The sequence below is a fragment of the Anolis carolinensis genome, chromosome 1 (assembly GCF_035594765.1).
Source record: "Anolis carolinensis isolate JA03-04 chromosome 1, rAnoCar3.1.pri, whole genome shotgun sequence".
Classification (NCBI taxonomy): Eukaryota; Metazoa; Chordata; class Lepidosauria; order Squamata; family Dactyloidae; genus Anolis; species Anolis carolinensis.
The window spans coordinates 116,627,151-116,642,776 of NC_085841.1; positions in this window are offsets into that span (position 1 = coordinate 116,627,151).

A 15,626-nucleotide genomic window follows, 5' to 3' on the forward strand; every position below is an offset into this window, starting at 1 on the left:
GTCAGTTGCCACATTCACCCATGCCTCAAGCAGGCAAGAGTTGTTTCTCCCACCCTGGACCTTCCACAGATATATAAACCCCACTGGCCTAGTTTTCAAGAGAACTCACAACCTCTGAGGATGCCTGCCATAGATGTGGATGAAACGTCAGGAAAGAATGATTCTAGAGCATGGCCATACAGCCCGGAAAACTCACAGCAACCTTTAAAGTATTGGCCTTCCCCGCCTGCAGTTCGCCTCTCCTTGGCCCACCACGTCTAGAGGCTGAATCCACGTTGCCGTATAACGCGGTTCCAAACTGCATCAGATGGCAGGCCTTCTGCCAGCCTTCGAGCCAGCCCAGGTATCTCTCAAGGAAAGTTATATTGCAGAAATTAACAGTATAGATGTCCTACGCGCTGCGAAGCCTATAAAAACGCGTTTACAGTGGTTATTTAAAAAAAAAAACCCAGAAATTTATAACTTTCATATGGCCCTTTTCTGGGGCGATGGACGCCCTCCATGTGTTTCCGAGTTCCATAATTCGGTTCTTTCCTTTCTTTTTTCTTTGAAGCCCCCTCCCTCCCTCCCTCTCTCCCTGGACAGCTGGAGCAGGTAGGACTTCGAGGGGGAAAGTGTGTTTCATGTAACACGAGAACCCGCTTTGGCTCCAGGGAGGCTTCCCATTAAACACACACCCAACACAGGCACACACAGGTTGGGCAGGAGGACTTGCAGGTCCCTGGACTCCGCATGCCTCACGGATGGCTGGTAGAGAGAGGGCAACTACCGGTGGACTTCATGCCATTTGGCCCTACTTTTGGACTGCCATCGCTCAGTTCTATGGAATCATGGGAGTTGTATTGGTTTGCTGTGAGTTTTCCGGGCTGTATGGCCATGTTCCAGAAGCATTCTCTCCTGATGTTTCGCCCGCATCTATGGCAGACATCCTCAGAGGTTGTGAAGTATTTTAAGAACTATATATAATTTATATATAAACCACCCTTGCTCAGTTTCCAGTATACCACAGAACCCCGAAAGAACCAATTTTTTCAGGGCTGAAATTCAGGGCTTGTGCTACTCATATACTTACATATGCTATCAAGGCTTTTATATATAGACAGCAAAACAAACACCACAGGGGTGTTAGCTCCTCCCTATGCTATCCAGTGATTTACGCTAAAACCTTTATTTACTCTAAAAACTCTAAAATTAGGCCAGTAAATAAAATCAGGCCAGTAAATAAAGCACAACACTCAGAAGACAGGGGAATCCCAGACAAAAAAACAATCAGGGCCAGCTAACACCTCCTAACAAAGGATTCCCCCCAGGCAAGAAGCGTCCAGGCTTTGAAGCTGCAAAACTATTCCATGCTAATCAATTGCAACATTCACACTTGCCTAAAGCAAAGGAGCGTTCTTTCTCTCACCCTGGACGTTCCACAGATCTATAAACCCCACTTGCCTAGTTTTCAACAGACCTCACAGCCTCTGAGGAGGACTGCCATAGATGTGGGTGAAACATCAGGAGAAAATGCTTCTGGAACATGGCCTGGAAAATTCACAGCAACGCAATAATTCCGGCCATGAAAGCCTTTGACAACACACTAAGAAATGATGTTTTCATGTTTAGTGAGCCGCCTTAAATCCCAACTCTGGAAAAAGTATCACACTATTAATAATAATAATAATAATAATAATAATAATAATAATAATAATAATAATAATAATAATAATGTTTATCCTACTTTTCTCCCCATAGGGATTTAAGGTGACTAACAGTGTCATGACATACGATGATGAAGATGCTGCCTGTCATGGAGAATGGAATAATTCGCCCTTTACAGGGTATTGGCCGTCTGCAAGGAGGTTGCCCAGGGTGTTTTATGTTTAACCATTCTGTGGGGGGCTTCTCTTGTGTCAGTCTATACCAGTGGTTCTCAGAGGGCTGAGATTTCTGCGAGTTGTAGGCCAAAAAACCTGGGGATCCACAGGTTGAGAACCACCGGTCAAGACGGTGATATTATGCCAGTCAGCGGCAAGGTAATCACTCTTCTTTTTCCAACACGGCTGCGCTTTAGGCGTCACGTCGGATTCCAGCCTTTCCCCTCCTCTTCGCAGTTCTGGTTTATTCTGTTCCCTCGGATAGAAGTTTGGACTGAGCTCCTTGGGGTTTATTTTTGAGGACGCGCGTTCAAGCACAGCACCTTTCCTTCCTTCACTGCAGAACAGAAACAGAAACGGATTTCCTGGTCACAACCCCGTTCCCACGTCACGGCACCGCTTGGCAGGTGTGGAAACACCTTCAGTTGTGGATTTCCGAGGCTGGGATAGATCCGCCGCACGAACGGCGCTCTGTGCGCCAGATTCCCATGGATTTCATTCCATGAGAATCGCCTTCGCTGGCACTCAACGGGAGTTTGACTCTAAAATAATGTAAAGGAGGCTCTCTACGGGAATGAATGAGAAAGGAGGTGAAGCCACACCAGGCGTGGGCAAACTTGGGCCTCCCTCCAGATGTTTTGGGCTCAGAGACGGTGAGGTCTGTTGGAAACTAGGCAAGTGGGGTTTCTGTATCTGCGGAAGGCCCAGCGTGGGAGAAAGAACTCTTGCCTATTGGAGGCAGGTGTGAATGTTTCAATTGACCGCCTTGATTAGCACTGAATAGCCTTTCAGCTTCAAGGACTGGCTCATTCCTGCCTGGGGGAATCCTTTGTTGGGAGGTGTTAGCTGGCCCTGATTGATTCCTGTCTGGAATTCCTCTGGTTTCTGAGTGTTGTTCTTTCTTTACTGTCCTGATTTTAAAGCTTTTTAAAAAATACTGCATTGATTCTACAGAGTGGATGTACTTTCAGTGGTCTTTTCAGTAGTGCAGTGGTTCTCAACTTGTGGGTCCCCAGATGTTTTTGTTGGGAATCTCTGAGAGGTTAGACTCAAAATAACCCCCTCTAGGGGTGGGTGATTCCACTTAAAATACAGCAGGGTGCTGGAAGCACACTTCACAAACAGCAGAAACCTACTGTGTGATGAGCTGGGATAAACTTCTGTTCCTTAGGATGGCAAGGGATGGCAGAGTCACAATTATAGGTTCAAAATATTTATTGTGGTAAAAATAAATCCATTCCAGATATAGAAAAGCACACTAAGCTATCTTCTAAGGAAGGTAAAAAGTAAAAATATCAAGAAAAGATCCATGCTGTTACATCTTGCCTGGAGAATGGCAAGATCCTACTCACAGGGCGAGACAAAAGGCAGAATAGGAAAGTAATGGAGGCTGAGCAAGTGGTCAAAGCCTGGGGACAATCAAAATACCAATAAAGAGGGAATTCCCTCATACCTCAAAGAGATCACCTTGCTACATCTTCAAATGGGGGAGGAGACAATAAACAAACAGGAAGAGTAGGGACAAGAAAGCTCCTTCTAGGAAGGCATGCATGGGATTAGAGAAAGGAATCCCTCATTGTAATCCTGTTTTCTTAGTCTAGCTACTCATTAGGGACTGGATACTTGTGGAGTCCAGGATGGCACAGAACAGTTTTGGCCTTCAACTCCTAACAGTTGGTAAACTGGCTGGGATTTTGGGAGTTGCGGGCCAAAACACCTGGGGACACACAGCAAGTAGTGAGAGCCCTCCCATAGCAGAGGAGGATGAAAATATAAATGTCCTGACAAAGCATGAGGAAACAGCGATTAGAAGGATAATAAAATAAAGTCAATGAGGATTAACATGTATTTAAGTGTGCGGGATGGAGGAAGTAGACAGTGACCAGCAGTTACATCCAAGTTCTAACTCCAGATCAGACCCGCGAGAGAAGGGAGATGAAGAGGGGAAAGGATGAAGGCAAGGGGTGAAGTCAGAAACCCACCCCCTGCCTTGAGGGGCAGGAAATGTCCCCCCCCCCCGAGGAAGGGGGCGTTTGCTCTGGGCCGCCCCTGGATCAGGCTGCCTGGGCCTCTCTTGGGAAGGGGGCCGTGCTGCGACTGAAGCCAAAGGACTGGGGCCAACTGGGGCTTCCTGCTGAGCCAAGCAGCAACTGAAGAGCGCGGGGGATGCGAATTAAAACTCATGCTGAGTGCATGGGTCCAAGGCCCCTGTTGGCAGCCGAGGAAGCCCGGGCTCTGGGGCGTCTGTCCTGGCGCCTGGGAGGGCCATAGGGCTTGGCCATCAGAGGGAGACATGGTCCAAACCAGGATGGAAGGGAGCTCCTGCCAAGGGTGACTCATAGCGAGAGGCCTGTACAGCCTTGGGGCGCCTCTATATTGGGCATGGGCAAACTTCGGCCTCCTCTTGCTCTACACCGTGGAATGAGTACAGTTTGGCCCCACTTTAAGTACCGTGCTTCAGTGCTATGGCATCTTGGGAGTTGCAGTTTGACGAGGCAGAGAAGGCTACAGACTGCCTTGAAGGCCACAGCCTTCAGCCGTGGCAGTGAAGCCCCCCTGGCGAGATGGGTTAAACTAGTGGTTCTCAACCTGTGGGTCCCCAGATGTTTTTGGCCTACAACTCCCAGAAATCCCAGCCAGTTTACCAGCTGTTAGGATTTCTGGGAGTTGAAGACCATAACGTCTGGGGACCCACAGGTTGAGAACCACTGGGTTAAACCCTTGTGTCGCCAGGACTGCCGTCGGCGGTTCAAATCCGGGGAGAGCGGGGTGAGCTCCCGTCTGTCAGCTCCAGCTTCCCATGCGGGGATATGAGAGAAGCCTCCCACGGGATGGTAAAACATCAAACAACCCAGACGTCCCCTGGGCAACATCCTTGCAGACGGCCAATTCTCTCACACCAGAATTAATTCTCTCACACCACCAGAAGCGACTTGCAGTTTCTCAAGCCGCTCCTGACAGAGGGGGAAAAGCCATGGCAGTAAAAGTGGGGTCAAGCTGTACTAATTTTGCAGTATCGATGCAGCCTGAGTTCAACCAGCATTACCTTTCACACAGAAATTCTTGTCACGGCCGGGGCAGAGAAGCTCACCAGCGCCTCTTCCTGAAAGCAAAGATACAAGCCAGGCTGTCATTTGAGAATGCTAAAAAGCCGGCAGTTCTTAGGAGAGACCTATATTGAGACTCTCTTTTTAATAACCCGGTGCCTTTTGATTCCGTGCAGTGGTAAGGGGCGTGGAAACTTACTGAGCATAATTGTTAAAATATTTGTTGTTGTTGTTGTTGTTGTTGTTGTTGTTGTTGTTGTTGTTGTTTGTATTCTAATCATTTCTGACTTCTAATTACAAGATGTGCTTGGCAGGATTTATTCAGAGGGGGTTTCCTTGGCCTTCCTCTGAGGCTGAGAGAGAGTGACTTGCCCACGGTCACCCGGTGAGTTTCCATGGGCAAAAAGAGGCTTCAGTCCTGGTCCTGAAATACACACCAGGTGTGACGAGCTAGGCAGAACCAGCAGGGCCTGACTTAAATCACATGCTCTCGGCCTCCGACAAGCAACGGTTGCACTGGGATGGAATAAACACACAAAAAAGGGGAAATTAAAAAAAATGTATTAACATCTAGCTGACTCTGTGCTCCAGGGTTACATCATTGAAAATAAAAAATAAGTATATAAACAAACAGATATCATATGGGGAACTGGATCTTGAATTGGAAATTATTGACAGCCAAAGTGAAGGGGAAAACGAAATATAAGGAACTAAATCAAACTATACCCATGATCCAGCAATTAGAAAAAACAGGGGAATTCCAGACAAGAAACAATCAAAGCCAGTTAACACCCCTCAGCAAAGGATTCCCCCAGGCAGGAAGCAGCCAGACCTTGAAGCTGAAAGGTTATTCAATGCTAACCAAGGTGTCCAATTGAAACATTTACACCTGCCTCAAACAGACAAGAGTTCTTTCTTTCTCCCACCCTGGACCTTCCACAGATATAGAAACCCCACTTGCCTACTTTCCAACAAACCTCACAACCGCTAATGATGCCTGCCATAGGTGCAGGCGAAACGTCAAAAGAGTGATTCTGAAATATGGTCATACAGCCCGGAAAACTCACGACAACCCAGAATAAAATTCAATTTGATCCCACTTTAATTGCCACGGCTCAATGCACTGGGATCATGGGACTTGTCGTTTTACAGAGTGCTATTGTCTCACCGAACTACAATGGCAGAGAAGGCGAAACACATTGTGAAACTACAATTCCCAGCATTCCATAGCACTGAGCCATGCCATAAATCCTTAGCACAAAGGGGGAATTTCCTTTGGTAAAATACAAACATTCAGAGAGACCAATGGCTGGATCTATACTGTCGAAGTGTGGAGCTTGAACTGCGTTATTCGGTCAGTATAGAACTGTGGAAAATGCAGTTCCAACTGCACTATAATGGAGTTTAAATGTATTTGTTTGGCAGTCTCGATGCACCCCAACCTTCCCCTCGCCCCACGGCCTGTTGCGCTTTACCTCCGCTTCAGTCCCGCTATCCATTCCGGCAGAAGGCGTGGGATTCCCTGCAAGATCCCCAAAACCACGAAGTCGGAGGGAGAAAGGAAGGGCGCGGCTCTCCCGCTATAGTATACCTCCACTGCCTCTCCTTCCTTCCTTCCTTCCTTCCTTCCTTCCTTCCTTCCTTCTCTTTCCGCCACCTTCCCTCCTTCGCCACCCGCCCGTTTGAACGCCGAGCCTTAGAAACCGGTTCCAGGCTCTTACTCCCGAGGAAGCGGCCGCAAGACCCCCAAAGATGCTGGGAGTGGAGCCAGTTCGGGCGCCGGGTGTCTTATTAGTCCCTCTCCCTGAAATCAGCCGCAGAGAGGCAGCCCTCCGCCTTCTCCAGTTCGAAAGAGTCAGCGTAGAACCAGCCTGAGTTCACAACGACTCCTTGGCAAGTCTCAAGAAGGAGGAGAAATTGCCTTCAAAAAATGGAAGCCTAGAGATAAAATAAATTAATATCAAGGTCACATTATTTTCCAGACCGGACTGGTTTGCTGCATCAAGCAGATGTTTTGCCGGGAGACCCTCTTCCATCAATGAAAAGATGGCTTTGAAAATCCATTCCTGATTCCCTTCCTTTAAGTTTGAACTATTTGAATCCATCACCCCTCTCCCCCTTTTCTTGCAGTCTACATAAGCGAGGGCTACAAGCACCAAGCCTTTGGTTCTAGATAGGTCCTGGCAGAATTAATTTTCTCCCTCTGGTGTAGGAACAAAGAGAAGATGGGGGGGGGGAGGGCCGGGGAAATCCATTGGCCCCCTTGCGGATGTCACCTGGCGCCCTTTTTTTTCGTGTCAGGAGCAACCGGAGTTGCTTCTGGAGTGAGAGAATTGGCCGTCTGCAAGGACGTTGCCCAGGGGACGCCCGAATGTTTCGATGTTTTACCATCCTTGTGGGAGGTGTCTCTCATGTCCCTGCATGGCGCTGGAGCTGATAGAGGGAGCTCATCCTCGCTCTCCCCGGGTGGGATTCGAACCTGGCAGCCTTCAGGTCAGCAACCCAACCTTCAAGTCACAAGGCTTTTATCCCCTAGGCCATCGGAGGCTCCTTACCTGGTGCCCATGAACCTGGAGTACATCTACACTCTAGATAATCCATATTACCTGCTTTGAACTGGATTATATGAGGTTGCTGTGAGTTTTCCGGGCTGTATGGCCATGTTCCATTAGCATTTCCTCCTGACGTTTCGCCCACATCTATGGCAGGCATCCTCAGAGATTGCAAGATCTGTTGGAAACTAGGCAAGTGGGGTTAATATATCCGTGGAAGGTCCAGGGTGAGAGAAAAAACTCATGTCTGTTGGAGGCAAGTGAAATTGTTGCAATGGCCACCTTGATTAGCAATGAATGACCTTACATATTCAAAGCCTGGCTGCTTCCTGCCTGGGGGAATCCTTTCTTTGGAGGTGTTAGATGGCCCTGATTGTGTCTTGTCTGGAATTCCCCTATCTTCTGAGTGTTGTTCTTTATTTACTGTCCTGAATTTAGAGTTTTTAAATACTGGTGGCCAGATTTTGTTCATTTTCATGGTTTCCTCCTTTCTGTTGAAATTGTCCACATACTTGTGGATTTCAATGGCTTCTCTGTGTAGTCTGACATGGTGGTTGTTGGAGTGGTCCAGCATTTCTGTGTTCTTATATAATAGTCTATGTCCACTTGGTTCATCAAGAGTTCTAAAAAAAAACTCTGGAAAGATCACTGAAAGTACACCCACTATGTAGAATGAATGCAGTATTTTCCAAAAGCCTTAAAATCAGGACAATAAATAAAGAACAACACTCAGAAGACAGGGGAATTCCAGACAAGACACAATCAGGGCCAGCTATCACCTCCAGGTCCAGGGTGGGAGAAAGAACTCTTGTCTGTTGGAGGCAAGTGTAAATGTTGCAATGAAATGTTGAAATGTAGATGTTGCATTGATTAGCATTGAAAAGCCTTACAGCTTCAAAGCCTGGCTGCTTCCTGCCTGGGGGGATCCTTTTTTGGGTGGTGTTAACTGGCCTTGAATGTCTCACGTTTGGAATTCCTCTGTTTTCTGAGTCTACACTGCCATATAATAAAGTTCAAAGCAGATAATCTGGATTGTATATGGTAGTATAAGTCTAGTTCAAAGGAGATGATCTGAGATCAGATCTTGAGATACAGGGCAGTGTAGAGCCAGTCAAAGATTCTTTTAAAACTATCTTAATCTTCTCTGCCCTCCCGGTTAAGTACCGCTAGATGAAAATTGTGCGATAATCCGGAACAAGGAGTATAATTTAAGAAGTTTTTTATCCTCCGATATATTTCTCAGCCATTTCCCGAAAGGGATGAGAATGAAAGATTGCAGAGCGAGTTCATCAAGGGAGAAAAGAAGAAGAAGAAGAAGCATTAAATTCAAGGAACGAAATGCAGTTTCTTCCCAAAGCAGAGGAAAGAGAAGCGGGGATTGGGAGATTACACTCGGTTCCTACTTCCTCCCCTCTCCTCATTCATTCCTTCTTTCTTTCCTTCCCAAGCTTTTTCTTCAACGTCTCCAATCTCCACGTTGCTCCTAAACTTTGAGATCACAATTGATCCATCTCCCTCAAAATAGAAACTACCAAATTGACGCCTAATTTCAGTTGAACGTGTGCTATAAAACGCCTTGATTCCTGCAAAATGAGGAAATAATTCGGCAGAAAGTGTTCTCCGGCAGACAGCTGTCAGGCAGAGACAATAAGGCAGTGAATAAGAAAGGAAAACAATTCAAGCATTATAGCTGGATCGACTATTAGGGTGCATGTACACTGTAGAATTGATGCAATTTGACACTATTTTAATGGTTATGGGATCCTGGAATATGTAGTTGCCCAAGGTCGTCAGCCTTCTCTGCTGCCAAACAGTGCTGGAGCCCAACAACCTAAAAACCGGGTTGTTGTATGTCTTTCGGGCTGTATGGCCATGTTCCAGAAGTATTCTCTCCTGACGTTTCACCCACATCTATGGCAGGCATCCTCAGAGGTTGTGAGGTATGGAACATGGCCACACAGCCCGAAAGACATACAACAATCCTGTGATCCCGACCATGAAAGCCTTCGACAACAAACCTAAAAACCCCTTGACTCCATAGCATTGAGCCAGGGCAGGGAAAGGGCTGTCAAACTTCATTCATTCTACAGTGAAGATGCCCCTTTCTAGACCCAGCACCCTTTTCAGCAAAGCTAAGGATTATGTAAAGCTATATAGGCACGGAGCCATAGCAGTTGAAGTGGGGTCGAGCGCGATGTGTCGATGATGCACCCCAAACGGGCTGTTCTTCTTCAAGAGTCGAGTGATCCCGGCTATCTACACCCCGCCCTGTCTGCCGCGTATGTATCGAATTAAAAGTGACTGATGTATGGAGGAGATTGGGGGCTATTTCCGGTCATTTTTCTCTTCCTGGCAGCGGAAGCCCTATGAAACATCATCATGAATTTCGCATTCACCGCTAAAGTTGCAGCCTATGGGATCTTGAGATTTGCAGGTGAGCAAAGGGCTCCGAGAAATCTCAGCTCTGGAGCTGCACCAAACTATACATCCCAGGATTCCATAGCAATCAAGGTGGAATCAGAGCCTAGAGCTGGGGATGCCCCAACAGGGTGGAATGAACGCAGACTGACACCCCTTTACCTGCCATGGCTCAATGCTATAGAATCCTGGGAGTGGTAGTTTTCCAAGCTCTTTAGAAAAGCCGATATAGATAGATAGATGATAGATAGATAGATAGATAGATAGATAGATAGATAGATAGATAGATAGATAGATAGCCTTCTTCGCCAAAGAGGGCTGGTGCCTCATCAAACGGGAGAGGATCTGAAAATTTAAAAAAATGGATCTGAAAAGGTAAACATTCCCAAATAATGTTTCCTCCCTTTCGATTTTAGCGTGAGTGGAACGATGGTTTCTTTCCGATTAATGCTCCGGATCAGACCGGATTTATAATATATAATAGTAATAATAATAGTAATAGTAATAATAATAATAATAATAATAATAATAATAATAATAATAATAATAATAATAATTTTATTTGTATTCCGCCCTATCTCCCCAAGGGGACTCAGGGCGGATAGATTGCCTTCAATGCGCTGCTCTGTCCTGATCCACAAGGGCTGGATCTACACTGACACATAATGCCGTGTGAATTACATTATATGGTCAGTGTAAGCCCATATAGTGCAGTTGGAACCGCTTTATATGGGTTTACGCTGGCCATATAATGCAGTTCAAACCGCACCATTTGGCAGTATAGATCCAGCCAAGGTTTTCGCAGCATTCCCTCTTCAATATCCTAACCTTTGTGTTTCTTTCTTGTGCTAGAGAAAACCTCCAGGAAGTCCCTTTATTCATATTTGCCTCCGTTCCGTATAAAGAATTCTGAATCCCTGATCCACGAGGGAAGGCCTTTCTAAACCTGACACCCAACATTTTTGGACGCATCTACGGTGTAGAATCCATGCAGTTTGACACCGCCATGGCTCAATGTTATGTAACCCTAGGATTTGTAATTTATGGAGGCAGAGAAGGCTAAAGACATATTGTCAAATGACAATTCCCGCGATTCTACAACATTGAGCCATGGCAGTGAAAATGGTATCAAAGCGCATTGTTTCTACAGTGAAGGCGCACCCTTCGGTGGGCCAAAGACTCCTTTAAACACACACACACACACACACACACACACACACACACACACGGGGACTCATTTCTGAGGATGTGCAGATTGGGGTGTGAATATTTTCCTTTGCGCCCCCTTTGAAAGAAAAACACCGCTGAGACAGAGAGTCTGCCTCCGAAGCGTTTGAACGTCCAGATTTTTGTCTCGTTCAAGGCGCCTCTGAAACGACACATGGATTTATATTTTGGTGACAAGTTCGAGCATCCCACTCCGCGTCAGTTTTTCCAGGAGCCCAAGCCGAAAGGGGACGGACACACCGCAGACCCATTCTCTGGCTCAAAAGCTCGATGGGGAAAGGGATTACTCGTTCGGATCAAGCAGAATGAAACAATAATTCAAGGCACCGGGTGTAAGGATCACGGTGCGGGGGCCTTGAAGCAGCCACTCCCGTCTTAAAACCGAGAATAAAGTTTGACACCTCTCACGCACGATTATTGCGCATTTACAGGGTCCAAAGTTTGGCACCCTCTGCGTTCAGTTCTGAAAAGAGAGCGGATTGGAAAATCTGGCTGTTCAAACTGAGGGTTGGGTGGCAGAAGGCGGCGGATCTCGAAGTAATCTGGAGGAGATCAGCCAGGATTTTTCTGATCCCAAATGTTTCCCGTGAGTTGCAAAGAACCCGCGCGCGCCTCCAAACGCACACGACGCTCGGGGAGGAAGCGAATGAATGCAGTTTGACATCACAGAAAGAATCATCATCATCATCATCAGGTTGTTGTGAGTTTTCGGGGCTATATGGCCACGTTCCAGAAGCATTCTCTCTTGAGGTTTCGCCTACATTTATGACAGATATCCTCAAAGATTGTGAGCCCTGTTGGAAACTAGACAAGTGGGGTTTATATATCTGTGGAATGATGTCCAGGGTGGGAGAAAGAACTCTTGCCTGTTTCACGCGAGTGTGGATGTTGAAATTCGCCACCTTGATTGGCATTGAATAGCCTTTCAGCTTCAAGGTCTGGCTGCTTCCTGCCTGGGGGAATCCTTTGTTGGGAGGTGTTAGCTGGCCCTGGTGATTCATGTTTGAAATTACCCTGTTTTTGAGTGTTGTTCTTTATTTACTGTCCTGAGTTTAGAGTTTTTTTTAAAATACTGGTAGCCAGATTTTGTTCCTTTTCATAGTTTCGTTCTTTCTGTTGAAATTGTCCACATGTTTGTGGATTTCAGCAGCTTCTCTGTGCAGTCTGAGACAGAAATGCTGGACCACTCTAACAACCACTATGTCAGACTACACAGAGAAGCCACTGAAATCCACAACATGTGGACAATTCCAACAGAAAAGAGGAAATGAAAAGGAACAAAATCTGGCTACCAGTATTTTTTTTTTTAAAACTAAAATCAGGACAGTAAATGAAGAAAAACACTCTGAAGACAGGGGAATTCCAGACATGAATTAATCAGGGCCAGCTAACACCTACCAACAAAGGATTCCCTTAGACAGGAAGCAGCCGGGCTTTGAAGCTACAAGGTTTTTCAATGCTAATCAAGGTGAATTAATTGCAACATTCACACTGGCCTCCAACAGACAAGAGTTCTTTTTCCCACCCTGGACCTTCCACAAATATGTAAACCTCATTTGCTTAGTTTCCAATATACAATACCTCACAACCTCTGAGGATGTCTGCCATAGATGTGGGCAAAAGGTCAGGAGAATATGCTTCTGGAATATGGCCATACAGCCCGGAAAACTCACAGCAACCCAGTGATTCTGGCCATGAAAGCCTTCGACAACTCATCATTATCATTATTTTAACTGCCCTGGCTTAATGCTATGGCATCATAGGCGTTGTTGTTTGGTGAGGCACTCAAGAGCTCAAGACCTTGCAAACTATAACTGCCAGGATTTCATAGCATGGTCTCACCCGAAGTGTCCAGTCACCAGGAGCAGTTTTCTATGCACAAACAAACACTATTAGAGGTCTAGGATTCTCATTCCTAGAATTAGGATTTTGCAATTCTCTCTGGTGTGTATTAATTCGAATGGAATGATGGACAATCTGTGAATGAAGCTCACAAGGTTTTCTTAAGCAAGGAAGTGTTTTTGCCGGTTCCTTCCTCTTCAAAAAAAAATATAGGAGTGCGTCTATATTGCAGAATTAGCCTACTTTAAATTCCTCGTTTTTAGAGTTTCCTCCAGAAACCGCGCCGGCATTCCTGCCCTTAGGGGAAAGCACTAATGCGAATGTAGCCTGGCATCCCTTGAACTGCCAAGGCTCTGTGCTTTGGAATCCTGGGAGCTGCAGTTTTCCAAAGCCTTTATCCTTCTCTGCCAAACTGGCAGAATTCAAGTGGTGTTAGACTGCATCGTTTCTACAATGTAGCTCTTCATACAAAACTCCAGATTCTAGTTCGTTTTTTAAAAACCTAATCTTCAAATCTGATTGCCCATAAATTAAACTACTCATCCATTTATTTGGGTAGGTAGGGATTTCTCTAAATAATTTAGTTAAATCCGATTTGCCCTTTAAATAACGATTTTGCACAGAGAATCCCAAAATATAGCCACGTTAGTCCCTTTGCACACAGTTTTGTATATAGCTTACTCCAAAGCCCCTTATGTGGCTTTCTCAGCAGGAGGGGTTTGCCACTGCTTTCCTTTGAGGTTGAGAGAGTGTGACTCGCCCAAGGCTAGCCGGTGGGTCCCCAAAAGGGAGCGGGATTCGAGCTGGGACCTTCCAGACCTCTACTCCAACCACTGCACCAAGTCAAGGACGCTCATATTTTTCCACCTTTCCCGTCGAACTGTAATACAATGCTAAGCGAAGGAAAATGCTTATCATGTTTGCATGTGACCACTGAGGGAAATTATAATACAGCACGCCTATGCATTATTGACCAGAAATAAGTCTTGAGGGGGGCGAAGGCGAAATTTCTGACCAGGAAAACATCATCGCTTTCCTCCTTCTCTTACAGAAGTGAATAATACTAGTGAATGGGATCCCCGAACAAAAAAAAAATCAGAAGAAATCGGTGGGTTTTACTTCCAAGTTTACTGGAGGTTTATTTTTCTGGATAGGGAGGGAAGGAGGGAAGGAAAGAAAAGAGGGAGAGGGAGAAGGAGAGAGGGAAGGAAGGAAGGAGAGAGAGAGAAAAAGAGAGAGGAAGGAAGGAAGGAAGTAAATAAAATTTCAATGTGTAGTCGAAGGCTTTCATGGCCGGAATCATTGGATTGCTGTGAGTTTTCAGGGCTGAATAACCATGTTCCAAAAGCATTCTCTCCTGACGTTTCACCCACATCTATGGAAGGCATCCTCAGTGGTTGTGAGGTATATTGGAAACTAGGCCAGTGGGGTTTATATATCTGTGGAATGTCCAGGGTGGGAGAAAAAACTCTTGTCTGCCTGAATATTTCAATTGGCCACCTTGATTACTAGCATTGAATGGCCTTGCAGCTTCAAAGCCTGGCTGCTTCCTGCCTGAGGAAATCCTTTGTTGGGAGGTGTTTGCTGGTCCTGATTGTTTCATGTCTGCAATTCCCCTGTTTTCAGAGTGATGTTCTTTATTTACTGCTCTTTATTTTATTTACTAGGAAAATGAACAAAATCTGGCTACCAGTATTACAAAACTCTAAAATTAGGACAGTAAATAAAGAACAACATTCAGAAAACAGGAGGATTCCATACAGGAAAAAATCAGGGCCAGTTAACACCTCCCAACAAAGGATTCCCCCAGGTAGTTAGCAGCCAGGCTTTGAATCTGCAAGGCCATTAAATGCTAAACAAGCTGGCCATTTGCAATATTCACACTTGCCTCCAACAGGCAAGAGTTCTTTCTCCCACCCTGGACCTGCCACAGATATATAAACCTCACTTGCTTAGTTTCCAACAAACCTCCCAGCCTCTGAGAATGCCTGTCATAGATGTCGGTGTAACGTCAGGAGAGAATGCTTCTGGAACATGGCCATACAGTCCGGAAAACTCGCAACAACCCAGTGATTCCGGCCGTGAAAACACAAGAAAATTTCAGTTGAGACCAATAGGTTTTACTTCCAGGTTTACAAAAGGAGGTTAAGTAATCGAGAACCAAAGCGAGAAGAAGGAAGGAAACAAAACAAATGTGGGAAGAGAGAGAAGAAAGAAGGAAGGAAAAAGGAAGGAAAAGACAGGTCAAGGAAAGAAAAGAAGGGAGAGTGGATTTGACACCACCTCCGGTTTTTGAAAAGCAGCCGGGTGGTGCTTTCTTGAAACGGAGCTCTTCGAGGGTTGTTTATTGATCGAAAATATGTATTATTTGGTGCTGCAAACCACCTCTTGCCCCTGTGGATGCGCCATGGAGATATTTGATAGCGATTGGGAAGAGGATTTGACCGGCTGGAAAAATCTCCCCAGAATCAATCGATTAATGCAGTTAGTGAAATAAAAACAAACAGGCGCGACACCCACTCACTGAAGATACTTATCTGCTGAGAATATTTCTAAACATCTCGAGCCTACTTTTGAACCAATGCAGCCCTTGCATAGCCGGATCCACAATTGAATTATATCTATAGTGTTTATAATGTAATTCCTTCCAACCACTCGCCTTGGTTTTGCAGGCTCAT